Genomic DNA, 27,418 nt, shown 5'->3' with positions numbered 1-27,418 from the left:
GCAAATCTCCTGCCTCAGCTCTCCAAGTGCTGGGATTATGGGTATGTACCACTATACCCAGCAAGACTGTTTCTTTTCTGCCATAATCTCCCCAGGTGGCCCAAGTAGGGATGACCACCCTTCATTAGAAGGCAAAAGGGAAGTAAAAGGCAGATGGAGCCCTTGGACCCTGGAAAGGGAAGAGGAATGCAAGGACCAGAGCGGTATGAGAGCTGGCAGTCAGCGATCAGGCGAAGAGAAAAATGCAAATACTATGCAGCTTAGGAGAGGAAATGCAGAGACCTGCGGCTGATTCCATCAAGTACACACACACACACACACACACACACACACACACACACACGCTCACACACACACACAGACGCTCACACATGCAGCCGCAGCCCCGCAGCCCGCATCATTCAATTCCCCGGCGTGTTCTAAACCCAGATGATCAGATAATAAGAGGTTGAGTGGTATGCATAACATCAAGTTGATTAAATTTGTTTACTGATAATTCTTTCAGGTTCCCATGAAGATCGTGTAATTTCCTTGCCGTATTTCAAACAGATTTGGGCTAATGCATTATTGACAGCACCCTCACAGCCCATCGCCACAATGTCATTCAGGATAATTATTTCACAACAGATTTCCAGGGCCTCTGGTTCCTGTTGGGATTTACTTGGGCATAAATTACAGAGCCGAATATTTAATCAGTGTCCCCATTAGAACCCTGTGGCTTATTTTTAGGAGCTGAGGAGGGAGAGCGGGTGGGGAGAGGATATTTGTATTATTGTGGCATGAATACATTTCTTCTGTGCTGGGTGGGTTTTTGTTTTATTTTATTTTTTTTCCCCCAAAGCTCAAGCAAGCTGAAAAAGCAGCCTGAAGCATCCTTGCCTTTTTTAGAAATAAACATAGGCATTAATCTTTTGACTGCATTAAATTAAATATTAATGTTAACGGATCACATAATGCGAAGTTAAAAAAACGATTAACATTTACACCACATTCTCTCTCCGTGACTTTCCATTACGCAAATCAGTCTCCCTCTTAACTAATAAGATCTGAGTGCCATCGCCTTGGAAAGGAGGGGCCCGGGGATGGGAACTGGATGATTATTTGGGGCACTGCTGAAGAAGAACAGGGGGACAGGTGACCGTGGACAGGCTGACCCCGCCGGCCTCCCGAGCAGGTAGGTCTGCAGCAGCTCAGGTGTGATGGGGTCACCCCTCGAAAGGAACAGTGTCTCAGGGCTAATTAACAATGCCAAGGGACGCTGTGCACACTTCCGGCTATTTGTGTCTTGCAAGCTGCTGAATGGCTGCAGTTGTGGCCTATACTGGACCACCCTATCCTGCAGCCCACGGCAACCTGTCTCCCTGCACAGTACAGCATCACCCCCATCTGGAAAACCATCACCCCAGGCTGCCAGGCTGCTGTCCAGCCCCGTCTCCCTGCCCTCCAGGTCAAAGTCCTCCGTTGCTGTAGAGTGCCCACTCCCTCCCTCTTTATAAAGGGTGCACCTCTCAGGTCTTCAGGCTTCTTCTGACCCCTCTCTTGAGATTGTGCGTTACCATGGGAGGCCACTGGCCCCTTCTTCCTGCCTCCTCCTCCTCTTTCCTCTCCTTGACCACTAGTTTACGTGATCCAATCCAGATACCGTGTCACTAGAACAGTGAGTCCCCTGGCAGTCCTTCCCCACCCAGCCTCTACCCGCAGCCATGGCCTTCCACCTTACCACTGCCACAGAATCAGTGTATGACACGGTGGTTCAGCCTCTCCCAGGCCTCCTCCCACAGCTCCAGGACAAAGCCTCCTTTCCCCAGCCTTGCTCTGAACCCTGCCTCATCTCTGGCCTCTCCATGCCCTTTACCCCATGTTCTAGCCATAGGAGGAGCCTCCCATACAGCACCTCTATCACAAAGAAATGAGATGGGACACCTTTGAGACATCCTAAAATGTTGCTGCACTCCTATCATTTGCCAGGGGTGAGCAATATTAGAGAATGCAAACTGAGACCCTGCTCTACAGGAGTAGAAATCTCTCAATCTCTTTCTCTCTCCCTTCTCCCCTCTCCCTTCTCCCCTCTCCTGTCCTCTCCTCTCCTCCCTTCTCCTCTCCTCCTCTCTCTCTCTATCTCTCTCTCTGTCTCTCACTCACTCTTTCTCTGCCTGGGGTTCTAGCTATGCCACAACAAAGAGCTCCAGCCCATGGGACCATACTAGGAACTTTGCACTGGGAAAAGAGTCCATTCGAACTGGGCCTAAAGGAATAGGAATAGGGGATTTCAAGAAGCAGAGAATGTTCATTTGAGTCATTTTTCTGACCTGATTGGCACTTGGTAATGACAAGAGGGAAATGGGACCAGGCTGTGAGAGATTGCTGCCCAGCATGCCAAAAGCATCTTCCTCCTCCCTCCAAGGAAGTAGGGAGGAAGTTTCTGAGAATCATCTGCTCTAACAAATCTATATCTAGAATCTTTGACCCTGAGCTCTTTCAACCTGGGCAAGGAAGAAAAGCTCTCTGGACCACACAGCCTCTCCCTACCTCAGAAATCAGTAGCCCGTCCCCAAATTATTCACATTGCACATGACTGGGAGCTGGCTCTGATCCTGTGCAGCAGCTGAGCCAAGATCCTGGCTTAGCTGCTGCAAGTGCACGAAGTGGGTAACACTCTCCCCACTAGCAGGCATACCCACATCCAAGTCTCGATGCCATGAATGATCCTACCTTGTGAGTTCTCAGAAGACAGTCTTTCTCCAGTGGATCATAGGTGGGTTTGGGGGTGATTGGATTATGAGGTAGTACAGCTGGCTTGCTTTTGGGAGTAGAGTCTGGTCAGGGTGAGCAGGGCTTGGAAGGGTTTCTCTTGCTCTCCAGCTCCGCCCGTCTCTCTCTGCTTCCTGTCCCCATGCCATGAGCAGCTCTCCTCTGACAGGCTCCTCTGCCATAGCCAGCCGACTATGGACTGAAACATGAGACAAAAATCAACCTCTGCAGCCTTCATTTTTGGCATTTTGACCCAGCAATGAGGGAAGTAACTAAAACACTTGGAGAGGAAGAGGCAGGAGAGGACCTATACCAGGAGCTCCTCGGGGCACCCAAGCAGGGTCCCAGGCACACACTCAGTGAGCACAGTGGTGACATGGCCCTGTGTGGCTCAGCCTGTGGTCCTGCCACCTGGCCACCGCCTCCCTGTTGATGCCCTGAACCATCCTGTTTTCCTTCAACATATTCCTTTACCATTTAAATCAGCCAGAGTCAATGTCTGCTGCTGGCAACAGTGAACCTGGACTAAGGCTCACTCCGATGTCTCAGGGTCCTCTAAAAGTAAAAGGAGCTTTTGTCCTGAACTTCTTCCCCCAGGTCATTAGAGCAGGGAGCCATCTGCGTGGTTTTAATAAGGGTCATCTCCTTTCACATTCATATCACCAGAAGGACAGAGCTGAGAAGTGGTGTGGCCTTAACAGGTGGTTGGGAGCCAGGTGTGCATGACTGTAATCCCATCACTCTGGACACTGAAACAGGAGGATTCCCATGAGTTAAAGGTCAGCCTAGGCTACATAGCAACTTCCAGGCCAGCCTCAACTATATAGCAAGACACATCTCAAACAAAAAAGGGGTGGTAGGGCTGATGGGGTTCCACCCTCCTGAAAGGATGAGTTGCTTTCCCCTAGAGCAGGACACTGTAAAGTGGGCTACTCCTTTGTCCCCTTCTTCTCTTCCACGTGTCCCCACCTTTCTGCCACCTGTAGAACTGAATGTGGCTCTTGCCAGAGGCAAGCTGATACCTGTGCAAGTCTCTGGAGCCACAAGCCACAATAACCCACTTTTCTTTGTTAACTATCCAGGCTCAGGTATTCTGTTACAGCCCCAGAAAATGGATTAAGCCACTATCTCTGCAGGGTTGGGCCCTCAGTTGTGCTTTGTGGTGATGATAATCCCTGACCAACACTGAGCACATCCTTTTCATGGTGACCTACTGTCTTAGTTACTTTTCTCTGTCATTATTGAGACAAAATACCTGACACCCAAAGTTAGGGAAGGGAAGGTTTATTTCTTACAGGTTGGAGGTTTCAGTCCATACTCAGTTGGCTCCAAGGCAAAATGACATGGCTGAGGGGCAGCGGTTTATGACAGCTGCAGACAGCAACCCCAAACAGCAAAAAAGAGAAAGACATACCTTCTTCCTGCCATTACAATGTACATTGGCTCTGTGCCTAGGTGGGTGCAACACACACCATCAGTCCTAGCACTAGACAATAAGCCAATCACGAACACTAGATTCAGCCCCATCCATGACTGCATGAGGCTTAGAGGGGCCATATGAATGTAAATCATAACACCTACCCACCATCCCTCCTCACTGTCACAAACCCCAGGCAGGAGGCAAGATAGGAATTTGGTGTTGGTGGATGAGGCTCACAGAAGCCAAGGAAAGCATGAAGACTAGAACTTGGAGCCAGGAGGATATTTTATCATTACTGTTAGCAATAATCATAAAGGCATCGTTTGTGAGGGCTTGGCTGTAACACTGAACTCTTCCTACACGTCGCAGGGCCCCGAGACGGAGAAATGTTGACATTCATTCTAGGTTATAAGAAAGCTTCAGAAACCTGCCTGGGTTACAGCTCCTCCCTGGTAAATCCTCCCTGCTCTGTGGGCTCTCTGGCACAGGTGGGCACTGCTGCCGGATTAACTTGAATGCATCTTTGCTGCCCACCTAATTGGCAAAGATTCTATCCTTAAGCTCCAGGAAGCTATTCCGGGGAGGGTGGTCCTGCCCAAGAGGAGCCTTTTCATGCCTGGCTCCCTGGGGATCGCTCAGAGAACAAGGGGGCCTGGCCAGAGACCGGGCAGCTCCTCACCAGTCGGGAGAGGATGGCAGGGCTGTGTGGGAGCATGGCCTGCGCCCAGATTGCTGACTCTGCTCATTGCCAGGCCGGGAGGAGGTGGAGCCACACCCACTCCAGCCCAGTGGGACCAATTAGAGCATTTACATCCCAACGCTGGCGGGGGAGGTGCCTCCTCCTCTCCATCCTACGGGTACTGGAGGAGCGCCTGTGACATTACACAGATGAAAACGCCACAGAGAAAATTAATCCTCCGCATTTCACTCACTACCTGTGGCTTATAAATTTTAATTGGCTCTAAGCTGCCACCTGAATTGATGTGCGGGTGTGTGATGCAAGGGACGATCAGAAACAGTGCCCTCCACGCAAAATGTCACCAGTAGGGAAAGAGGTAGGAGGAGGGGTGTTGGCTGCCAGAAGGGTAAGAGAAGACAGTACATTCTTCCTTCGCCAGTCCCTAGGACATCCATCTGCTTCGAGGGGGAAGGAGAAGGAATGAAAGGAGACCCCTGGCCTCATCCTCCTCTGCCCTTCCATCATCCTGGTCCCTCGTTAATGTGACAACTGGTCAGCTTTACTGAGCACCACATAGGTGCCCATCCTGGAGACAGACAGACAGATAGATAGATGGGGGCCTCTGTTTAGCAATCACTGCAAGCAACAGAGCCCACACAAACGAGTTGGTATGAAAGCAGAGGCAGCGGTGTGCAGACATCCAGCTCCTGGGGGCAAAGGTGGTCAGGGCCTTCTTCTCTCTCTTTCTGTCACCTCCCTTCTCTCAGCTCCACCCACACATTGTCCTTGGAAGTGTTCCTCTCTGGTCCTCCTTGGGTCACTCCCCTCTCTGACTGAAGTAGGGAATCCCACTTGCATTCCTTGTAGCAGCGACGTCCAAAAGGACTCTCTGCAATAACCAGAATGTCCTCCAGGTGACCACCCCATGGTAGTGACCAGTCACACATGGCAACACAGCCCTCAAAATGTGGCCACTACTGCTGAAGAGCTCAACGACTGTGTTTCATCTCAATTCCTTTCACTTTCAGCTGGTCTCCCAGCCCTGCCAGACTTCCCCTGTCACCCGGTTCCACACAACAGCAATTCTTGAGTTGTTCTCCTCCCACTCCATAAAATATCAAGTGATGGGGGCTGGACATGTAGCTCAGGGGTGTAGTATAAGGCTCTGGGTTGGTTGATTCATCACTGAAAATAAAGGCAAAAAAAAAAAAATATTCAAGCATCTTCTATCACCAGTGTTTCAGAGTGAAGCCTCACTGCCCGACCTAATAGTCAAGGCTTTTGTACCCTTGCTGCAACTGTCACCAAGCCCTAAGCCTTGCTTTTTCTCTGCACCTTGCAGTTCCCTCTCCCCAAAATGTTTAGCTGGGCATGGTGGTACACACCTGCAATACCTGCACTCAGGGGACTAAATAAAGCAGGAGGATCACTGCAAGTCTGAGGCCAGGCTGGGCCACACAGTGAGGTCAAGGCCAACCTGAACTACACAAGAAGACTATCTCAAAACACAAAAGCAAAACAAAATGTTTTTCACCCCACCTTTGCCTCAGTGCCAGAAACTATTTATCCTTTCAGTCCCAGGTAAACAGCCATACTATCATCCCCCTCATCTCCTCCTCCTCCTCCTCCTGCTCCTCCTCCTCTTCCTCCTGCTCCTCTGCTTTATGATCTCCCTTCCTCTCTCTTCCAGGGGGCAGAATCCAGATCCCAAATGTAGGCTAATAGCAAGGCAGACCTGGATGCAAGATCTGGCATTCATGTCACTACCCTCCCACAAAGTCATTCCAACCCAGGTCCCGTGATGCTCAGCCATCCCTGGAGGCCTCCAGAAGATGTGCTTGTCATTTGGCAGCAACGTGGGTTTGACTCTTGCTCTGAAAGGGTGATATGCGGTGAACAGGATCCTAGCCAGCCACGCAACATCCATGGCTCAATGTACATGGGTTATTCTCTGTCATTTTTGATGAGATAAAGTGGTTTTTACAATGGGGGAAACCTGTCTCATCTGATGCCATCCAGAAAGAATTGACCATGATGCCTATGATTTATATGCAAATTGAGATGGTCTCCAGGTATAACTTTCCACATCCCCCGTTCTCTACAGACATTCTCAAAAGGTGACCCCTAGACCTCCTGGGCCCTCCTTTTGGATGGGTCAATATCGGCCCTCCCAGATCTACCGAAACTCCAGGGTAGGCCAAGCACTCTGGGTTTTCATGAACCCTTCAGATGTTTCTGATGACCTGGTCTACACTTGTGCCTCTGAACCCACACATTCTACATGGGAGGATCCAACCGATCTTGGACAGAAAAGACTCAACAAAAGATTGCATCTGTACTCACCATGTACATACTTTTTTCCTTGTCATTTTGTCCTAAACAATGAGGTGTAGCAACTATTTTCACAGCATCTATGCTGTATTAGGTATCATGAGTGATCTAGAAATGATTTAAGTAGATGGGAGGATTGCAAAGGTTACAGGCAAATACAGCATCGTTTATATAGTTGTGTCTTCAGACGGTACCACTGGGAAATCATAGGAAACGAACCCCTGTGGATACAGAGGGACCACTGCATCCATGTACTGTGACAACCCTACAGGTGGTGCTCTGTAGTCCTCAGCTCCCCCTGCCCAGCCCCTGGGCTGAGCTATCTCTCCTGTTATGGCACCTTTCACAGCCCAATCTATGCGTACCATATAAGCAAAAGAATGTATGGCAGAGCAAATGCACAGAAAGCTAAAAAAAATACAAGACTAATGCTGAGTACGGTGGCACACACCTATGATCTCAGCCCTCAGGATGCTGAGGCAGGGAGATTGCTGTGTGTTTGAGGCTAACCTAGGCAACATGGTGAGTCCAAGGCCAACCTGAACTATATAGTGAGACCCCATCTCAAAAAAAGAAGAAAAGAGAGAAATTGAATTTTGGATCGAAATGAACTCAGAGAGCTTGTCAGGCACTCACTCTGACTTTTACCCTCTGAAAAGGAAGAGAAGAGTGTGAAAGGGCAGTACAGGTGCCATGAGCTCCCCTCCTCCACCTAGACCTCTCTTCTCCCACCCACACACTGAGACCTGGGTGACAGCCCTTTGCCACTCAGCCTCTCCAACCTGAGTCATGGGTGAAAGCTCCCATGCAAATGACCTCCTCAAACCTCAGCAGCCAAGGAGCACCTGGTCCTAAGTGGCCTGTGCAGGACCCATAAATTAATTACTTAATATCATTTACAGAAGGCCAGTTGGTCTTGAGATGAATGGGGCTAATGCTGTTCTTGGCATCCACCTTAAAGATCCAAGGCGCCAGAAATACAAAAGAAGGCTTCTTTCAACTTCCAGACACACTGCTGAATAACCCTGGAAAGGGGGGGTAAGGGTGCCTATTCAAGGCAAGAATAAAGGTTTCTTTGGTAAAGAAATATTAATCTCAATATTCCACATGGCGTTAAAATATATGTTTGAGATCTCCAGAATGAGATGTTCATAAATAGATAAGCTCTAAGTGGATGATTTTTTAGCCTTGATTTTCCTTTACTGAAATATAATTAACACTTCCTGAAACCAGCTAGCTTGGGATAATTTAGTTCAATTGTAAGTATGCAAAACACTTAACAATTAGCTCCATGAAATGAGACTAGCAAGCACCGAGCCGACTTCATTAATGCCCTAAGTGCATATGCCCTATTATAAGAGCTTTCAGAAATATTGTATAAATCTGCAATGCCCCCATAGAATGGAACGGGGAGGGAGTTTCCGATTATTTCCATTCATTTGAAAGCTACATCTCATAAATGCAGCGGTCTGAAAGATGATGGCAATTGGTTTTAATATTTTTACAGCCGCTTCCGAGGTGGTAAAAAGAAAAGAAACCAAGGCATTGTAATAGGGTCTTTAAAGCCAGGGTGATTTAATTTGCCATAAAGACGGGCATTTCGGACAGAGAAAAGAGCTCATGGGTTCTCAGACTCAGAGGTCCAAGTGCAACCTTGCATACATCCTTCTGCGATCTGAATTTTCTCACCTGCAGGCTGGGGAGAGCCAGGAGTACTATGCAAATGAGTAACCATTCGGACAGCAGCCCTGGCCAGTCAGGATGGGGGCTGGCAGAATTGGGGCTGGGATGGCTTCCTGTGCATCATGTTTGAACATTAGGAGCCACAGAATACTAGCGCCTCCCTGAGAGACCTGTTGAGAGCATTAGGGACATAATGAATGAGACAGGACCTCCAAAGGGGACTCTAATCAAATGCAGATGATCTGGATGAAAATGAAGGCTGGGGGCCAAGGTTTTATGAGATTAAACTCAACTTTGGTTACTTCCATTTCCTGCAGCTCCAAGTAGAATGAAAAATGAAGAACTGCCAATGCAATCCTTGTTTACAGCCACCCACCCAGGAGCAGAAGTGCCCATCTGAAGCCCTTTACAGAGTGAGACTGAGCAGGGACAGTCATGATACCAAAGTCCCCCAAAATAAAGAAGGTCCAAGCAGCTATTTCCACTCCTGGAAAACCCTGGCCAAAAGCAAGTTCTTCCCCAGTGCTTGGTCCTAATTCTGTCCTTGGGACTGTGGGATGGGCTGGCTGTACCCAAGACAGCCCCCAAGACAGGAGGCCCTAACTGTTACCCCAAGAGACTGCGTTCACCAGGCAAAAGGGCACAGCATCTGATGGCAGATGCAGGCAGCAACACTGAGCGAACATCACCCCAGCACTGAGCGTGTGGTAAGTACTTTCCATGTGTGAAATGTCCCTTTGAGGCACAGGAAAGCATGGGTCAGAGAGGCCAGATGATGGCTCAAGACCGTTCTGCTAATAAGCAGGAGAGCTGAGATTCCTGGAGGATCTTCTACATCAAAGCCCACGCTCCCTGCATCCACACCACGTGCTACTTACACACGGTGTGATTGAAAACTGGAGTGAGAGGTTAAAGTTTTTAATTTATTACACTCAAAGACACATTGCCGTGAACCCCTCGCAACACTCCCCTTGAGTCAGTCACACTTATCCCACATTCTTGCCACTTTCCGAAGCAGTTCTGGAAGTCCTCTTTCATTGGGTGTCTTTAATTGCCCTGTTGCAGCTGCCTCAAGTCTGATTTATTCAAAACGTTTCTCTTTCACAGTCATTTTGGTTTGGGGGAAGACCCAGAAGCTGTACAGTGGCAGATCTGGTGAATAAGGTGGATGAGGACAACCCATAATGTTTTCACAAGCCTGCCTTTCTGTTGGATGGCACTCGGCAGCAGCATTCACGGTATTTTTAATCACAGCTTGTAAAGACACCCAGGAAAGGAGACTGACTTCCCAGAACTGCTTCGGAAAACCATAAGAACAATGAAAGTATATTTGAAAACAGGAGAGACATTTTGAGGGGAATTTATGGCAGTGAGCATTGTATTGTAATAAACTACTTTTAATTTAAACATTCATCATGCATTTCAATCACCCCTCACAAAAATGCATACAGGTGGAAGTACCCAGCATCGTCCTGGCCCAGCACAGGTTCACACAAATGCCGATAGAACTTGAATACAAAATATTCAACAAGGTTCTTGCCTTCATGTCCTATTGCTGCAGTAACAAATTATCCCAAAATCTGTGGCTTAGGACGCACAAACTCACTGTCTTACAGCTCTGGAAGTGAGAGCCCAGGGCTACATTCCTTTTGGAAGCTGTAGATAAATCTGTTCCCTTGCCTCTTCGTTTCCAGAGGTGTCCCATGTTCCTTGGCTGGTGGCTTCCTCCTCCATATTCCAAGCCAGCAGTAAACAGTCTTCAAATCTTTCTCTGTCTTTCACCTCTGCTTCCGCCATAGCTTTTTCTCTAACCCTGATTCTCCTGCTTCCTTCTTGCAAGGATCTTTGTGATTACATGGGGCCCTTCAGATTATAACCTGGGATTACCTCCTCATCACAAGACCCTCATAAACCATGTCTACAAAGTCACCTTTGCTAGGTAAGGTAACATATTCACAGGGTCCAGAATTAGGAGTGGGGTGTTTGGAGGCCCATTACTCAACTGTAGACCACAATACATAAATGAAACCCTAATAACCAGGCCTAGCCAGATGTGGTGGGAGGCTGAGGCAGAAAGATCCCCTCAAGTTAAAGACTGGCCTGGGCTAAGCAAGTTCAAGGCCATGCTGAGCTACATAGAAAGACTCTACCTTAAAAGAAAAGAAAGCCAAAAGCTATAGGAAAAACTTGATTTCAGATTTTTAGACTAAGACTCGATAGTGAATATTGGTACTCCTTATGAACAATACTAACTTAGTGGCTCCCACTTACATATTCGGTATTTTATAAGTACCTTCAAAGGATGGAGTCATGTGATCTTTTTAAATGCCCTACAGGTCTGACATTACTATCCTTAATTTACAAAGTCAAAATTGAGACTTCCCCAATTGCAAGGACTGCTCTGGGCCACACTTAGAACACAGAGGAGCTGGATCTGACCCCAGGCTCTCCGGGCAGGCCTGACCACCTCAAGAGTGACTGTAGTTTCAGGAATTACTGCCACTATACAAACAGCCTAGGCATAAAAGGAAAGTGTCCTGGAGGATACAAAGATGGTCTTAATATTAAAGAGACGCATGAGGAATAATACAAACATATCTGGAACCAAATCCTTGAGCTTCAATTTCCTTATCTTGAATTTTGTTTTGTTTTATTTTGAGACAGGGTCTTACTATGTAGTGTAGGGTGGCCTTGAACTCATATGTAGCCCAGGTTGGCCTTGAACTCAGGGCAATGCTTCTATCTCAGCCTCCCAGGTACTGAGATTACACTCATGTGCCACCATGCCTGCTTGTAAAACGGATTTAGTAACAATCACCTCACAGGCTGATCAGGATAGTCAAAGGACCTTCTGGGTGCCATGCATGATAGCAGCTATCTCAAAAGCCAGACTTGATCTTCAGGGTGCCATCCCAGGACTAATGCTGGTTGACCTTGCACTACTGTCTTGAACAATCCTGGTGTCTCCTCCTGTGCACAGTGAGAAGAGATGAACCCCACACCATCTGGGCCATCTTGGATATGACTTCCCAGGAGCAGCCCTGCCCCTGCACCCTTTGACTCCAGACTGGAAACCTCTGGACTCCAGCTTCCCACGGGGCTGCTAGCAAGCATCTACATCACTCTAGCCCCTGATGGCTGAGGACGAATGGGATGTGGAGAAAGGTCTCCAAACATCTTGCTCAGAACCACTTTCCACAGATGCCCTTCGAGCTGCAGCAGCAGGATCATTCATCAGACGTGTGCAAACACAGCAGCGGAGACAGGGTCTGCAGCCTGGTCCCAGCTGTGCTGCACAAGGGATTGATGACTGGCATGATGGAGCAGGACAGGCTGGTGGGGCGCCGGTGCAACACCCCCAGCAGCTCCTAGGGACCCAGGAGGAGGCACCACGCCCCTGGGAAGTGTCCCACTCCCTGGTCACACAGTAGGGAGATAGGCAAGTGGTCCATCACTGCTGTGCCACTAATAGGCTTTGCAACCTTGAGCAACTCACTACCCTATCTGCTTCAACTGCATCAACTCTAACATAGGGTTGTTATGAGCATGAGGTAAATTACAGCATGGAAGTGCTCAGAAAGATGCTTGGCCCACATCAAGAAATGTACATCAGTAATAGCCACCTTCTTATAGCTTAGCTCCACGTTCTTTTTTGTGGTTGTTTGTTTTTTTTTGTTGTTGTTGTTTTGTTTTGTTTTTTGAGAAAGAGTCTCACTGTGTAGTTCAAGCTGCCTTGAGCTCACAGTGTTCCTCCTATTCAGCCTCCCAAGTACCAAGATTATAGACATGGCCACCATGCCCCGGCTCTGAGGGGGATCAGGGTAAGCCAGGGCTTGTGTTCTCAAGGTACACCCATTTTTCTACAAATGATCGAGTTTATCCTTATTTATGGCAGAATAGTGCTCCACTGTGTGTAAATAATATAAATTTCATTTAAAAAAATACAACAAGAACAAGCAGGTGAACTTTGGTCTCTAGGATGGTGGCATCTCCTGTGTCTTGTGCTTTTTCCTTTAGGGTCTCTGAAGCAGGGTGAGCAGGATGTTTCCAGAATTGGACACCTCTGGCTTTCCTCACATCTTTTTATGGAACCGTTCACCTGGCTTGAAATTGTAACATGTAGAAAGAAAGAGTTTGAACCAAGTAAGATGGCGACAGGTTTGGGGTTATGGGACATCACGATGACAGTGAGTTAAGTGTTCTGCAGATGGAAGCTGGAGGAATGGGTGTCCCAAATGGGGAAGCCAGGAGCAGGCAGTGAGGAGGATGGGACAGAGCTCAAAGAGAGGCAGACAGAGAAGCCATCTTTCTGTGTATTGGCCCCTAAGGTCCAGCTTCCACAAGTCAGCTGGCTTTCCTTTTTATCTAAATTAACTGGGCAGTGCCCAGCCCCACACAGGAGCAGGCCTAGTGGGTGGTACTCCACGTACCCAGTGATGCTGCCAATAGCCATGAGCCTGCTGCCTGCTCTGGGTCATTCACCCAGGAGCTGGGTGCATCATTCAACGCCTCTTTCCTCTTAGGTCAGGGATAGACTCCACGCTGTTAGAAGGTCCTTCTCGGGGCTGAGGATTTAGCTCAGTGGCATAAGCACCTGCCTTGTAAGCAGGCAGTCGTGATTTCGATCCCTGGCACCGATAAAAAGACAAAAAAAAAACAAGGTCCTTCTCAAGGGCCCAAAGTACCCACAGCTGCACAGACTTCCTCCTATTCCAAGGGTGAGTCTGCAGATTATGCTGCCTCAGGGCTCAGAGCCTCATGGTGCAGCTGTCTTGAAGAGAAGAACCATCTGTGAAATATTCTTGTTCTTGCTGACCTGTGCTAAGGAAGTCTCAGCCCAGGCAGGACATGGATTGTTTTGACTGCCTGAAACTGAGACTCTCCTCCACTACATAAAGATACAGCCCTGCAAGGCCACTGGATTATTGGCAAGCAGGCTGTTTGGAGTCAAAGGCTTGGCTTTAAGTTATGACTCTGCTCCTGAGTTGCTCTGTGACCTCGGAACAATTACCTAACCTTTGTGTTGCTCACATTTCTCACCTCAGGGTGAAGCTATAACTCAGTAGTAGAGAATGCGTACCAGCACAAAAGTAAAAAGAAGAATAAACTTGTTTCTTGGCTGGAGTGGTTTAGAAAATATTTAACAAAATACTGTCTCTAAAGTAAAATTGTGTGAAAGGCTGTCTGTTCACTATCTACCTTTCATTCTAAGTTGCCAGAAACACGTAGGTACTGTGATGGGGGAAGGATTAGATGGAATTGGTTTTTTGGTTGACCAGTTCGTTGGTTGACTTGTTTGCTGGTTGGATGAATGGCTGAGTGGATGAATGGATGGACAGATGGATGAACAGACAAGCAGGTGGAAGGATGGATGGTTGGTTTGTTGGATGGATGGATGGATGAGTGGATGGATGGATGAGTGGATGGATGGGTGAGTGGATAGATGGATGGATGGATGGATGGATGGACAAATGGTTGAATGGATGGATAGTTTGTAAAATGGATGGATGGTTGCTTGTTTTTTGGGTTTCTTTGAGACAGGGTCTCACTATGTAGTTCAGGCTGGCCTTATATTCACTAAGTAGTCCATGCTGGCCTCAAATTCATTACAATCCTCTTGCCTCAGCCTTCCAAGTGCTAGGAATACAGACATACACTACCATTCCCAGAAGATAGTTGGTTTTAAGAAACTCATTGCTAGCTGGGTGTGGTGTTGTACACTTGTACTCTCAGCACTTGGGAAACTGGGGCAGGAGGATTGCTGTGAATTTGAGGCCAGCCTGGGTTACATAAAGCAGTTCAAGACCAACCTGCATTACATAGCAAGATCTTGTTTCAAAAAAAAAGAAAGAAAGAGAAATTCATTGCTGCTGAGGGGAAATCTCATTGAAATATAAGAAATTCAGGCAGAAGTCTGAGTACTGTTTCACTGTATCACAACTGATCTTTCCTCAATGCTTTCAGAAATAATGTCCCCTGTGCATACCACAGCCACTCTAGGGAGGCAGCACTGCTTTCCAGTCACACAGACGAAGCCTCTGGCTCCTGGTCTCCTCTGCCATCTCACCATCACAAACAAGCCAACTCTCCTTTTCATGAGAAACCAGGAGGGAAGCTTCGTGGACTCAGGTATACCAGTTGTCCCTGCCCTGAACACTGTCTCGTCACTACTTCAGGACTATACAGGGGTCTTCAGGTTTTATCATTTTTATCCCTAAGTAATAAAAAGGATCCCTGGAATTGTCCAGGGTCAACAGGATCTGACTCTACGGATCTTGGAAAGCCAAGCTGGGTGTTTCTGTCCCAAATGAGGACGTAATCAAATGACACAGTCAACCTCAAGAAAGAGCTTGGTAAGAGTCTCACTGATGTCAGCCCTCCTCACCCCGTGCAGGTGACTGGCTGTTTTACCCAAAGTCATTCAACACACATCCCCAAACCCTCCCACAGCTTCCACTAGAGCACAGGCCTCTGGAGGACGAGAGCCATAATCTCATTCATTCTGCTCTCCCCAGTTCCCAGCTCAGGCTACGGTACAGATTGGAAGAATAAAGAAGCAAATGAATGGTTTCCTCATAGCATGCTGAGTTCCAGAACTGCTTGGCTCTGGTTGTAAGGAAGACTTATCCTGAGAGTCTCACCCACCACTCTGGGGAGTCTGGGCCTGGTGTGGGCTCAGGACCAGGGTTTCTATTAAAGTAGGATCTAAACTTCTGCTGTAGATAAAGCACATATAGGCATTTAGAAGCCAGGTCAGTTGGGAGGGAGGGATATCAGCTTCCTCTGAGCCCAGGAATAGATTCCAAGCTTGGAACACTAGCTTGCTTGCCATTCTCAGTCTGTCTGTCTTTCTCTCTGTCTGTCTCTGTCTGTCTGTCTGTCTGTCTGTCTCTCTCTCTCGCTCTCTCTCTCACACACACACACACACACACACACACACACACACCTGTACAACCAGGCCAGAAAAGAAAGTAGGGAGTCACAAATGGGGCATGGTGGTGTGTGTCTCTAATTCCAGCATTTGCATAGCTAAGGCAGGAGGACTGCTATGAGTTCAAGGCCAGCCAGGAATCCATAGCAAATCACTGTCTCAAAAACAAAAAAGAAACAAACAGATCCCTCTCCTAGGAGGTCCCAACCCTCCTGTCAGTGGGTGAGTGGGTGGAAGTCAAGAGTACAGGAGGGTTGGGCCAGGCAGAAATCTACAGGGACACAAGCGGGTCCTTTTCCTGAGGGTGTGTGTCCTGCTATGTGCAAAGTGACAATATGAACAGAGACACAGCTGAACGGACAGCCTGCTCAGGGACCACATTCTGGTCTCTGGATCCTGCAGGAAATGCACAGCCCAAGAAAACAAAGGGAAATCAAGGATAAGAAAAACTCTGAATTCAAACAAAGAATTCAAGCCTAAAAGAAAAGTTGAGGTGGGCGTGAAGTCATGAGTTTGATATCCAGTATAGAAAGGAAAGAAAGAAAGAAAGAAAGAAAGAAAGAAAGAAAGAAAAGAAGGAGGGAGGGAGGGGGGGAGGGAGGGAGGAAGGAAGAAAAGAAAGAAAGAAAAAAAGAAAGAAAGAAAGAAAGAAAGAAAGAGAAAGAAAGAAAAAGAAAGAAAGAAAGAAAGAAAGAAAGAAAGAAAGAAAGAAAGAAAGAAAGTAAGTAAGTAAGTTAAGGTAAGGCTCTGTAATGGGCACCTGCATCGCATCATTCCCCGCCGGTGGGATGGCTGGCAGCAGCCATGGCTGCTGAAGTCAGTCACAGCTGGTGTGGCTGAAGAGGGGAGTGCAGGACAGACAGGAAACCAGCCCGCGGCTTACCTCTCCCTATCTGGTGCTTCACACTTCAAAACCCGTAACTTCCCCAACCTGTTCCTGCGACTCCCATTCCCCGACACCCTTTGCACACCTCTTCCCCTGCTGGCTATCCCGGTTCAAGCTGTGTTCACCCCGTGCTTGCTCTGACTCTCACCACATCACCCTGACCCTCTCTCCCGGGTCCCATTCCTGGCTGCCCTGGAAACCCCCGCACTTGACACATGGTACACAGTAGTTGCACAACAAATGCTTGTGTGGCTATTTCGTGCAGTCGAGAAAGTGCTGGCTTGGATGGTAGGAGAGGAAAGAGAAGAGATGAGGGAAATTTGGTGGAGTGTCCGAGTGGAGACAGGGCCATGGAACAGCTCAGGGCTGGCGAGGGAGGCTTCAGGGTCTTCCATTTGTATGATCAGAAAAAAGCACGGTGAGCTCTTGGGTTGGGAGGTAATTTGGGGACAGGAAAGGAGGGCGAGCCATCATGCATACAAAGTTGCCTCAAAGCCTGAGGAAGAAGCTCCAAGAGACTAGCTCATTGAAGTAGGGGTGCCCAAAAGATGGGAGGCTGGGATCTCCCTCCCCAGCTGGGTGCTTACTGAGCTGCAGAACCTGCAGCCTTTGTGATGCAGCACTGAACTGGCACTAGAGTCTAGGGAGGCAGAGCGTGGGAGAGGCAGGCCTGGGTCCCCCAGCTAGGGGGTATATGTGAACATGGAGTGTGGGAAGGCTTGTTGGAGAAGCCCATGCCCCCAGTGGGGTATGGCAGCCTAGGAAGAAGCGGATGCAGGTCCCTGTCATCTGGCTCATGGTCCTTCCTATGCAGTCCCTTAGAGGTACAAAGGTTGCAAGATGGCCAGAAGCCCAGCAGAGCCCAGGGAAATGATGTTTACCTCCCAGAAGGAGATAGGATAGGCACCATTCCAGGGGCTGAAAGGCAATGACACCCAAGAGCTGGACACTGCCCACCAGCCCCACCGTCTACTCAGAGACTACATGGTCAGTCACAAGGAAGCAAGGCACAGGTGAGACAGGGCCAGAGTAGAGTTTTGACCCTGATGAGCACCATTCTTCCTGCCACTGCCCACAGCAAGCCTTGCCTCAAGTCCAGAGGAGGCCTCCCACGCTGGAGGACCAGGAGGTGGCCAGAGCAAATGCTACTGTCTCACACCCGCCTGCTCCAAGTCCAGCCTGGCTTCCCATGGGAAGGGGAGAGGCTCAATCCAAGATCCTGTCATTCTGGACTGTAGCAGGTTTGCCATGGGCATAAAGCTATGGCCTTCACTCCACAAGGGTTGAGGAAAATGAGACGGCGTTCAGCAGGAGGAAGCGGCTGGCAACCACTTTGCATCTCACGCCACCAAGCTGACATTCGTCATTCAACCCATTCCACAGAGAGAAATTCCAGCGTGAATGCCATTCCCTGGGCTCCCTGGGCTACTGGGCAAAGCAAAGAGGAGGACAGGACTCGGCATATACTTCTGCTCCTCAGGAAGACAGAACTTAAGTCAAAACCTCCTCAGTCTTAATTACCAAACAAAAAAATCACCAGACCAGCCTCTCACTGTATGTCTTTATTTATACTGTCATCTGCTCCGGCATTTTAATATCCAACTTTCTGTTGGAAGACAGATGCCTGGATGTTCACACCCTGTTCTAATGGCTTAATACCCTGGGTACTGGTGCGGGGAGGGGGCTTCGAGGAAGGGGGGAATGAAAGCCGCTGCCACATTGAGCGCAACTTTGGAACAAATGGGTTTGAATATTCATTAAACAACATTTAATTTAAACACCCAAACTCTGAAAGCAGCAGCATATGGCCTGTTTTACTTTACATAAACTGAATAGGAGGTTGGGCCATTAGTTGCTGCAGACATAATGTTCATTACCAATGAAGAATGATTTCCTTTGAGGGCACCATGGCACTGTCCTGGGCCCACGGTCCTGCAGCCCTCATGAGGTCAGATAAGACCAAATGGACTGGCTTGCTGGCACAGCGACTTGAGCAAATCCCTGTCACCCATTAGGTGACAGATTAGGGACTTTGCTGGCTCCTTGGTTTGCACCTTGGGAGAGAGGATTGGACACTATTCTGCAGCTCCTTGGTGCCGGGGGACAGAATCCAGATGGTGTAAATTTGACTTCCCTTGTCCACACTCCTGCCACACAGCAGCCACATGCAGCTCGGGGGCTTCTGCATGGGGGAAGGTCTGGCTATACAGCCCGGCTGTGTGTCCACACACTGGGCATGTGAACCTGTGCCTTGCAGCTCCATGGGCATGAATCAGTAAGTGTGCATTGTTTACACACTTTTTGTGAGAGAGATGTGTGCATGTGGCCCCACATCCTGGGAGTGGGCCTGTTTGTGTCTCTCTGGGCACATATCTCTCTCTCTCTCTCTCTCTCTCTCTCTCTCTCTCTCTCTGTGTGTGTGTGTGTGTGCATGTGTGTGTGTAGGTGGATTCCCAAATATGTGGGTATATAGGTGCATACACCTATGTAATTTTATGCATATACCTACATAATTTTATATACACACACACGCAAATGAGGGCAAGCCCTTGCCACTCAGGGAATCTTCATTTAGGATCCAAAGACATTCCAGGAGATCCATGGATAGAATACAAGCAGCCCACCCGCCTGCTGGGACCCACGAGGCTCTGGAGGTTCCCAGGGTGAGCACCATGAAAGATGGAGAGAAGGTAAAGAAATGAAGACAAAACACAGAAAGCTGGGACCAGGTGGAGTCCTCTCTCCTGATGGGAGGAAAGACACCCATTTCCCACCATTCATTTATACATTTAGCAACACAATATCACCTGGTAGCCTTCGCCTAGCAACCCATCTCTTGGATTATCTAGGGGCTAGGTGTTTTTCTGGGCTGAAGCAGCTTCTTCAGGTGGTTGCCCCAGGCACTCTTTGTTCCTGAGAAGGCCATGCCCCAGCTTTGCATTTGTGGTTAGTTTCCAGCTTCAATGGCTTCCAATACATGACTGTAATCCCAGTAATTGGGAGCCCAAGGCATGGGGATCACTATGAATTTAAGGCAAACGTAGGCCACCTAGTGACTTCAAGGTCACCCTGAACTATGCAGCAAGATATTGTCTCAATAAACAAGGTCTAAGAACATGGGTAGGAAAAATTACAACTTCATTTTTATGATCCTGTAAGATTTTAAAATTGTTTTGTTTTTGTTGTTGTTGTTTTGTACTAGAGATCGAACTCACAACTGTGTGCTTGCAAGGCAGGCGCTTGTGCTGCTGAGCTCAATTCCCAGCCCTATAGTTGTAATTTTAGATAACAATTCATCTTACCATGATTAGAACCATTCCAGTGACTCTGTGGCAAATAGCAATCACAGATTTATCTGTCCAGTACCAGGGACTGAACCCAGGGTCTCGTGCATGCTAGACAAGCTCTCCACCACTGAGCTACAGCCCCATCCCAATATTTTTGTCATGGCACAGCTGTGACAGATGTCTGTCCCTTGCTACTTTGAATTATATATAATCAGGTCTGCCATAATCTATGGCTTTTATCGCATTAATGAAGCATTCGTGCTGTTTCATCACAAGTGCTTAGATGTGTTTGCTAAGTGGTCTTGAACACACTTGATTTTCTTTATAAATTGATGTTTTTAATTCATTTATAGATTTCCAGGAAGGAGCCCACTGGTCACCACTCTCCAAAAGGAAAAAAGAGGTAAAGGACCCCATGTATGGGACGGCACACAGCCACCTGCCACTCACTCACAGGTACCCACCCAGAGTGGGCAGGGCCATCCCTTCTGAATGTGTCCTTCTCAAGGGGGCATGTGTCAGCTCTGCCCTGTCCTGAAGTCACCCTTTTCCTCAGCCCGGTTTCTACAAGGCAGTGATGATGTTTAGTTTGTAGGAAGCCAGATATCTCCATGGTTCTGACAGTGCTGGGCACCATGCTGGCAGCCCACGCTGCCCCACTGTCAGGAAAAAAGCACTCAGCAGATCTCAGCACTCACCCTCCAGGCTTGGTGGAGAGATGGCATCTCCCTAAATAGGGACTCGGGCAGAGCTTCAGAGCCCACCCTGAGCAAAAACCACACTGACTCTGCCACTGCACCCTCACGGCCCATCACTACCTGTCACCCAAATACCAGTGAGGCTATTTTCCTTGACAATGCTAGGATTACACAGACCACCAGTGACATGTCACGCTCCTTAACGTAAATGCTCTGTCTATCCATTCTGACACTCAAAGTGGTCTCTGACTGCTGTCCCTATCCTTGGTCACAGATCAGTGAGAATTTCCAGAACTCCTTGGATTCACACAAAGTATGGAGAAAGCCACACAAAACTAGATCTTCAAAGCAGAGTCCTGGGGAGTAAATGACCCAGCCAAGACACTGCTGTGTTCTTGTTGCTACTCACCTTGGCTGTGTCTGTGTGACTCTGTGTGATGTTTGCGTTTCTCCTTTCGTGGCTTCTAGATTCTGTGCTCATGGAGGGTGAGGACCATATAGTTCTCTTCTCTATTATGCTACCAAATCTAAACAAAGAAAAATCTTCAATATGAGATCTGATCAAAAACCATGGTGGATGCTTAAATTCTTTTAAAAACCAATTATTACAGTAAAAGACACATTGCCATCAATCCCCCCTGGTTTACTTATTTTCTTTGTACATATATATATTTTTTTACCGGTACCGGGGATTGAACTCACAACCAGGTGCTTAAAGGCAGGCCCTTATGCTGCTGAGCTAAATCCCCAGCCTGATCCCCCTTGTTTTAAAAACACTTCTCTCACCATTCTTGCCACTTGCTGGAGCAGTTCAGGATGTCTCCTTTATGAGTGTCTTTAGTTGAGTTGTTATAGCTATCTCTGTGTGCTAAGCTGGCTCCATGGGTATTTTTACTTTGGGGAAGAGCTAGAAGTCACACAGTGACAGATCTGGTGAATAAAAAAGATGAGGACTATCACAGTTTAGATCTAGAATGTCCCCCAAAAGTCCCATGTGTTTAGAGGTAGCATTTTTGTTTTGGGGGTTTTTTGTTTGTTTGTTTTTTGGTACCAGGGATGGAACTCAAGACCTCATGCTTGCCAGGCTGGGGCTTTTGCCGCTGAGCTAATTCCTCAGCGCCTGTCCTCTTTTTTAATGAGCCAGTCCTCCTGTTGGACATCCTGTTGGCAGCAGCATTCACTGTATTTTTTATCACACTCATAAAGACATTTACAAAACAGAACTAAGAAGTGCTTCAGAAAGTGACAAGAATGATGTGATAAGTGTGCTCTAAGTGGGAGTATTTTGAGGGAGATTCGGGGCAATATGGTTTTTACTGTAATAATTTTTTAATTTAACCACTCACATACTTTGATCACCTCTTATACAATATAAATTCTTTTTTTTTTCTTTGAGACAAGGTCTTGCTATGTAGTTGAGGCTGGCCTTGAACTCACAGCTGCCTCAGCCTCCCAAGTGCTGGGATTATAGGTTTACACAACAGCTAGCATATAAATTTTATTAAAATGAAAAAATATGGGGCTGGGGATTTAGCTCAGCGACATAAGCGCCTGCCTTGCAAGCAGGCAGTCGTGAGTTCGATCCCTGGTACCGATAAAAGACAAAAAACCAAAAAAACAAAACAAAACAAAAAATGTATTTCAACAAGTAACAGATAAACCAACGTAAACTACTTTAAATGATGTATTTAACAGTTATTTACCTTGAACAAACCTGTTAGCCCCACAGCTAGAGGCCAGGGATATAAATTCTATAGGCAGGTTTGGTCAGGATCTGGTTGTTTCTCTGATATCCTCTCAGCTTTTCTTTGCTCCAAAGGTCAACTCTGTCCCCAGGCGGAGACAGAAAAATGTCTGTGGTGCATCCGAGCGTTACATCTGCCCGCTAGGCCATCTGGAACCTGAGAGATCCTTTCCCAACAGTCAAGTAAACCACCTCACCAACTCTGATTGGACCAACATGAGTCAGTCCCTTTGGCCGGGGCTGTTCCATGCGCTGATTGGCTTAGGTCTTACAGCTCATGCAGTATGCCGTACTGTCACTGGCTTATGCCAATCAAGACCCACCCACCCACAAGATAGTTATCCGGTGAGGGATAGTAGCGTGCCAAAACGGATCATGAACTGCCAAGCCAGCATCTCAGCTTCCAACTGACACTGTTCTGGCGCCATGGCCACTCTAGCACCCACCGACCACCGCCACAGTGACCACTGAGAAAGCCCCTCATGTACATTTCCAGTACTCAACCCTCCATAGGGTTCCCCCACGGACACTCAAGTTTGCTGGGAGATACAGAAGGCAGAGCTGGGCTCCGTGCCCAACTCAGGAGGAAATTCTCTCTGTGTGCCTCAGTTTCTCCATGTGGACAGAGAGGAATGGAAAACTAAATCTAACGGCTCTTCTCAAGGGACAGGTCTTGTCCACCGTGGGGGAGAGCTGCTAAACCTTGGCATCTCACAGGCCTAGCGGCCAAAGTCATCTCCTTCCCAAGCTCCTGGCCCAGCCACTGGATGTCTCCCTACCTCTGCTTCCCCCATCCCAGTCCTGACACAGCCACAGCCCCAGTCCATCAGTCAGTCAGTCAACAGGTGCTGCTTCATGGTGTCCCAGGATTGTTGGAGGTGCTCCCAGCCCGGTCCTGAGGGGAATGTAGGTGACAGGAGCCTCCAGGGTCCAGCTGGTGAGAGGAGGAGCCGGGGATCCAGACAGGAGCAAGCTTATAGGACCCACACTGTCACTACAGGTGGAGGAGGACACAGGGGCTCTGCCACTGACAGTGCTGTGGCTGAGCCACACCCAACAGCACACACCGCTGCCCACGTCTGCCAGGCCCCTTTCCACACTCGCCCCAGGCCTACTATGGTCCCTGCCACGGAAATTCCTTCCCTGTGCTTTAAAGCCCGGCCCCAACTTTCATGTGGGACCAGGGGAGGAGAGTGCAGAACATGATTTTCAGGGTGACTTCCCATGGCCGCATGCTGCAGACTGAGCCATGGTTTCTGGGCCTTTCTCGCCTAATGTAGGGGTGGTGAGCAGCAGCTGGAGCCTAGCTTGGAAGTTGCACTGCTGGCTGGACCGATTGCCTAGGGTAGCCCAAAATCCAAATCCCAGGGCTTGAAATGAAAACACCTGCAGTGGACGTCACAGTCAGGTGGTGGTGGGAGCCTGAACCCCAAAATCCTTCTGTTTGCCCAGCAGAGTCCCCCACCGGGGCCTCGTCTCTCCCATTCCTGCCCACCCTTGGTGCCAGGTCCAGCAGAGCTCATCCTCCAAGTGAGTCCTCAGTCCCCACCCCCGGCACACTTGGGGGACCTATCCTGCTCTCCAGCAGCACCCTGGGCCACCCTTCCATTGGGAAAAGTGAGCCACTGCAAGGGCAGCAGCTGCATCCCATGGCTAGGAAATAGGAAACCACCCACTAGGTGAATCTCAAATAATCCCAGTTCCCAGGAGGCTGAGGCAGGAGGATCAGTGGCAGTTCAAGATCGGCCTGAACATAGTAAGATCCTGAACCAAAAAACAAAAAGAAAAAAAGGAAGTAGGTGATTAGACCAAACTGGGTGCCAGAGTGTAAGTACAGGGTTCACCCCATACACTTTCCAAACTGGGTTCAAATACATCCTCCTTTTACCCCAGGATCCAACCTATAAGGCCTCCAAACAAACCTCTGCACAGACACTGGTCTCCCACTGCACCTTGGGGCCTTTTGCTCCTACCCATGCTGGATCCTACATGCCTTGTTGGACTTTGTTGTAGAAAGCTGGGTGTGGTAGCATAGGCCTGTAATCTTATCAGTTAGGAGGCTGAGGCAGGAGGATTGCTACCAGTTCAAGGCTAGCTTGGACTACACAGTGAGACTTGATTAAAAAAATTTTTTTTGTGACTCAACCTTCCAATATACTATGCCTCCAACATTCATCCCAGTGGGCCTCATGAAGCGGACAGCCCCTTCTCAGGAGGCGAGGTGGAGTGGCTGTTCCTTCTTTAGCTGCCTCTGTCACCTTCAGGAGGTGGAGAAGCCAAGAAGATTCCTTCTCCTGTCTCACCCTCCCTCACCTTCCGCCCAGGGACATTAGAATTAATGGGATAACAGATGAAGTGCCTCCAAGGAAACAGGCGACATAAATCCAAAGTATTGTTATTAAATTCCAAATTTAGCCCTCGGGATCTGTGAGACATGACAGATCTGGGCTGGGAGCAATCCCAGCTGTGCGGACAGGAAGTCCCTACAAAGTCAGAAGCAGCCACAGCTCTCGGGTGCTGGAGGTATGGGAAACCCTAAAAGCCCCCAAGCCGGGCCTGTGGCGAGGCCGCTGAGGAAGCAGCCAGTCTTCTTGTCCATCCACCCTGATGGACTCTCACTGTCCCAGGCAGCCCTCCCTCTCGTCGGCTCTGAGTTTGGAAAGCATTCTCCCATCTGGCCAAACCTGTTTCCCAGCCTCTTCCACACTCCGGGAGATACGGCACTCTTCTCCCAGGACAGCCCTGCACGAACGGAGCTGGGGTCTTCTCAGGTCTAGTGCTTCTTTTAACTGGCTTCCAAAGTGACACAACTAAATCCGGGCACACTAGTGCACACCTACAATCCCAGCACCCAGGAGACTGAGGCAGGAGGATCACTGAGGCAGGAGTGAGTTTGAGGCCAGCCCCAGCTACCTGCTATGTTCAAGGCCAGCTTAATGAGTAACCACACTTCACACTCAATTGAGTAGTGGCTAAAAATCAGCACTCACCTAACATGTGCAAGGCCCTGGGTTTAAAGCCCACTATGGAAAAAAAAGGGGGGGGCTAAATAATAAGTGTTAGAGACCACAGGGAGACCAGACCCCCCTCAGGTACCCTGAGAGGACAGAAAGCTGAGCTTGCAGTGGAAAGGTTTCCTCACACAATCCCAGCAATGCCCCCCACCACCACCACCCCCACCCTACCCCCACTTTTCAGTGGTAAATTCTCCCTCAGGCATCAGAGCTTCTGTTCAGAAACCCCTCTCCCTTCCTCTTAACACAGGAAGAGTCTCCCAGATCCCTGTCCCCAAGGCCTGGGCTAAAGTACCCCACATCCCCAGCAGCAGAGAGAAACAAAATGACAAGCTGACTTCTAGTGCCCCATGCCTCTGTGGAGGATGGGAGCCTCACCCACAGCCCAGGCACAGCATGGGGCCCTGCTGGGGTCAAGAAAGGGCTGACCCTGCTGCATTGGTGGCTCTGAGTGAAAAAGTCCTAATCTCACAAGCACAGTAGCACACACCTGTACCCCCAGGAGGCTGAGACAGAAGAATGGCAAGTTCAAAATAACACACTGGGGGGCTGGGGATTTAGCTCAGTGGCATAAGTGCCTGCCTTGCAAGCAGGCAGTTGTGGGTTTGATCCCCGGTACCGATAAAAAAAAGAAAAAGACAAAAAAAAAAAAAAAAGATGAAAAATAACACACTAAAAATATCATTAGAGCAAGGTCTGTAGCTCAGTAGTAAATGTTTGCCTAGCTTGTGTGAGGCCATGGGGAAAAAATTTTTAAAGATTTTAATCAGATATGGTGCATATACCTGTGATCCCAGCATTTGGGAGGCTGAGGCAGGAGGATCAATTTAAGTCCAAGGCCTATCTGGGCAATAGAGTGAGCACAAGGCCAGCCTGATGGACTATATAGTGAGATACTGTCTCAAAAAGAAAAAAAAAAAAAAAAAAAGCAAGGGGGTTCCCAAACAGCACATAGCCAGTAGTGCCTTGCACAGGGCTGAGCCAGGTGCTCCCCTGAAGCCCCTTCGACTCTGGGCCATGCAAAACACACATCTACAACACTACAGTGCCAGAGACCTGCTGGCCCTGAGCAGCTTGGTCTGACGACTGGCCACAGAGCACCTGTGCCCGGCCCAGACTAAGGAGGTGATGCCGAAGCCCCGCCCACCCCCAGCAGCGGCGTTCAAAAGAAATACAGCCTGCAGGGAAAAGGAAAGGAGAGCTCCGCGTAAATCTTCCCTTCTTCCCAACAACGCACAACAGAAATGTAGAGGCAAATCCTGGGTGTCTATAGATCTGGACTTCTAAAAAATCCAATTTGATAGGTTGCGCCTTGCCGCCTTGCAGCGAATCCCTAGGAGCTGAAGCGGCCACGGTGGGAGGGGGAGGGGGATGGGTATCCTGTGACAGGGCTGACGGCTCCCCTCAAAACCTGGGGCCTCTGAGGAGCATGACTCAAGTCTGTCCTCCGCTCCCCAGGGAAGATCTGAGGATCCCTCTCAGAGTCACTTCCTCACCCTAGGGAAGGACAACTGAGGCCCTGAAGCGTGGTGGGGCAGAACGAAGGCTGAGCACCGGTCTGGCACCCTGCACTAGGGTCCCCACCCAAGCTTGCCTGAGAACGAGGCGGCGGAGGCCCAGCACCATGGAGCTCAGCGCTGGCCACAATCGACTGCTGGGCTCCTGACACTCTGTCCCCCAGAGAAACTGCAAAAGGCCCGGCTGGGCAGCTGCAGAAGCTGCTGGGTACACAGGAACTGCAGAGACCGCGCTGCGCTGCTCTGATGGGCAGACACCGCCAGGCCCGAGTGAACAGCCGAAAGCCACAGGCCCAGCTCCCCTAAGAGGGGCGAATGCTATAAACAGGAACCCCGCCCCCATTAGACCTTCCCGAAGAAGGATGACCTCCCCGTGCGTCTGGCACCCAGCTTTCTTCGGGCTAACACAGGGAGAGGGACTCTGACAACAAAGCCCGCAGCCCCCAAGCCTGTGCCCACAGTGCCCCCTTGTGGGAG

The 27,418-nt window shown here is 49.0% G+C and overlaps 1 long non-coding RNA gene across 1 annotated transcript in view; it reads right to left on the bottom strand.

Annotated features, from left to right (window-relative positions):
* The window catches only part of LOC106028472 (uncharacterized), a 62,723-nt gene extending 37,161 nt beyond the window's left edge, over nt 1–25,562 (bottom strand). The window contains exons 1-3 of the long non-coding RNA XR_001202098.3: nt 22,370–25,562; nt 21,076–21,193; nt 2,713–2,950 (exon numbers count right to left, since the gene is read on the bottom strand). This is a non-coding gene — a long non-coding RNA (uncharacterized LOC106028472). The remainder of the gene's footprint in view (nt 1–2,712; nt 2,951–21,075; nt 21,194–22,369) is intronic.
* Between the last annotated feature and the right edge of the window lie 1,856 nt (nt 25,563–27,418).

The sequence above is a fragment of the Cavia porcellus genome, unplaced genomic scaffold (assembly GCF_034190915.1).
Source record: "Cavia porcellus strain 051 isolate PalLab524CR breed Dunkin Hartley unplaced genomic scaffold, mCavPor4.1 scaffold_28, whole genome shotgun sequence".
Lineage (NCBI taxonomy): Eukaryota > Metazoa > Chordata > Mammalia > Rodentia > Caviidae > Cavia > Cavia porcellus.
This window is presented reverse-complemented; position numbering and strand designations above follow the sequence as displayed.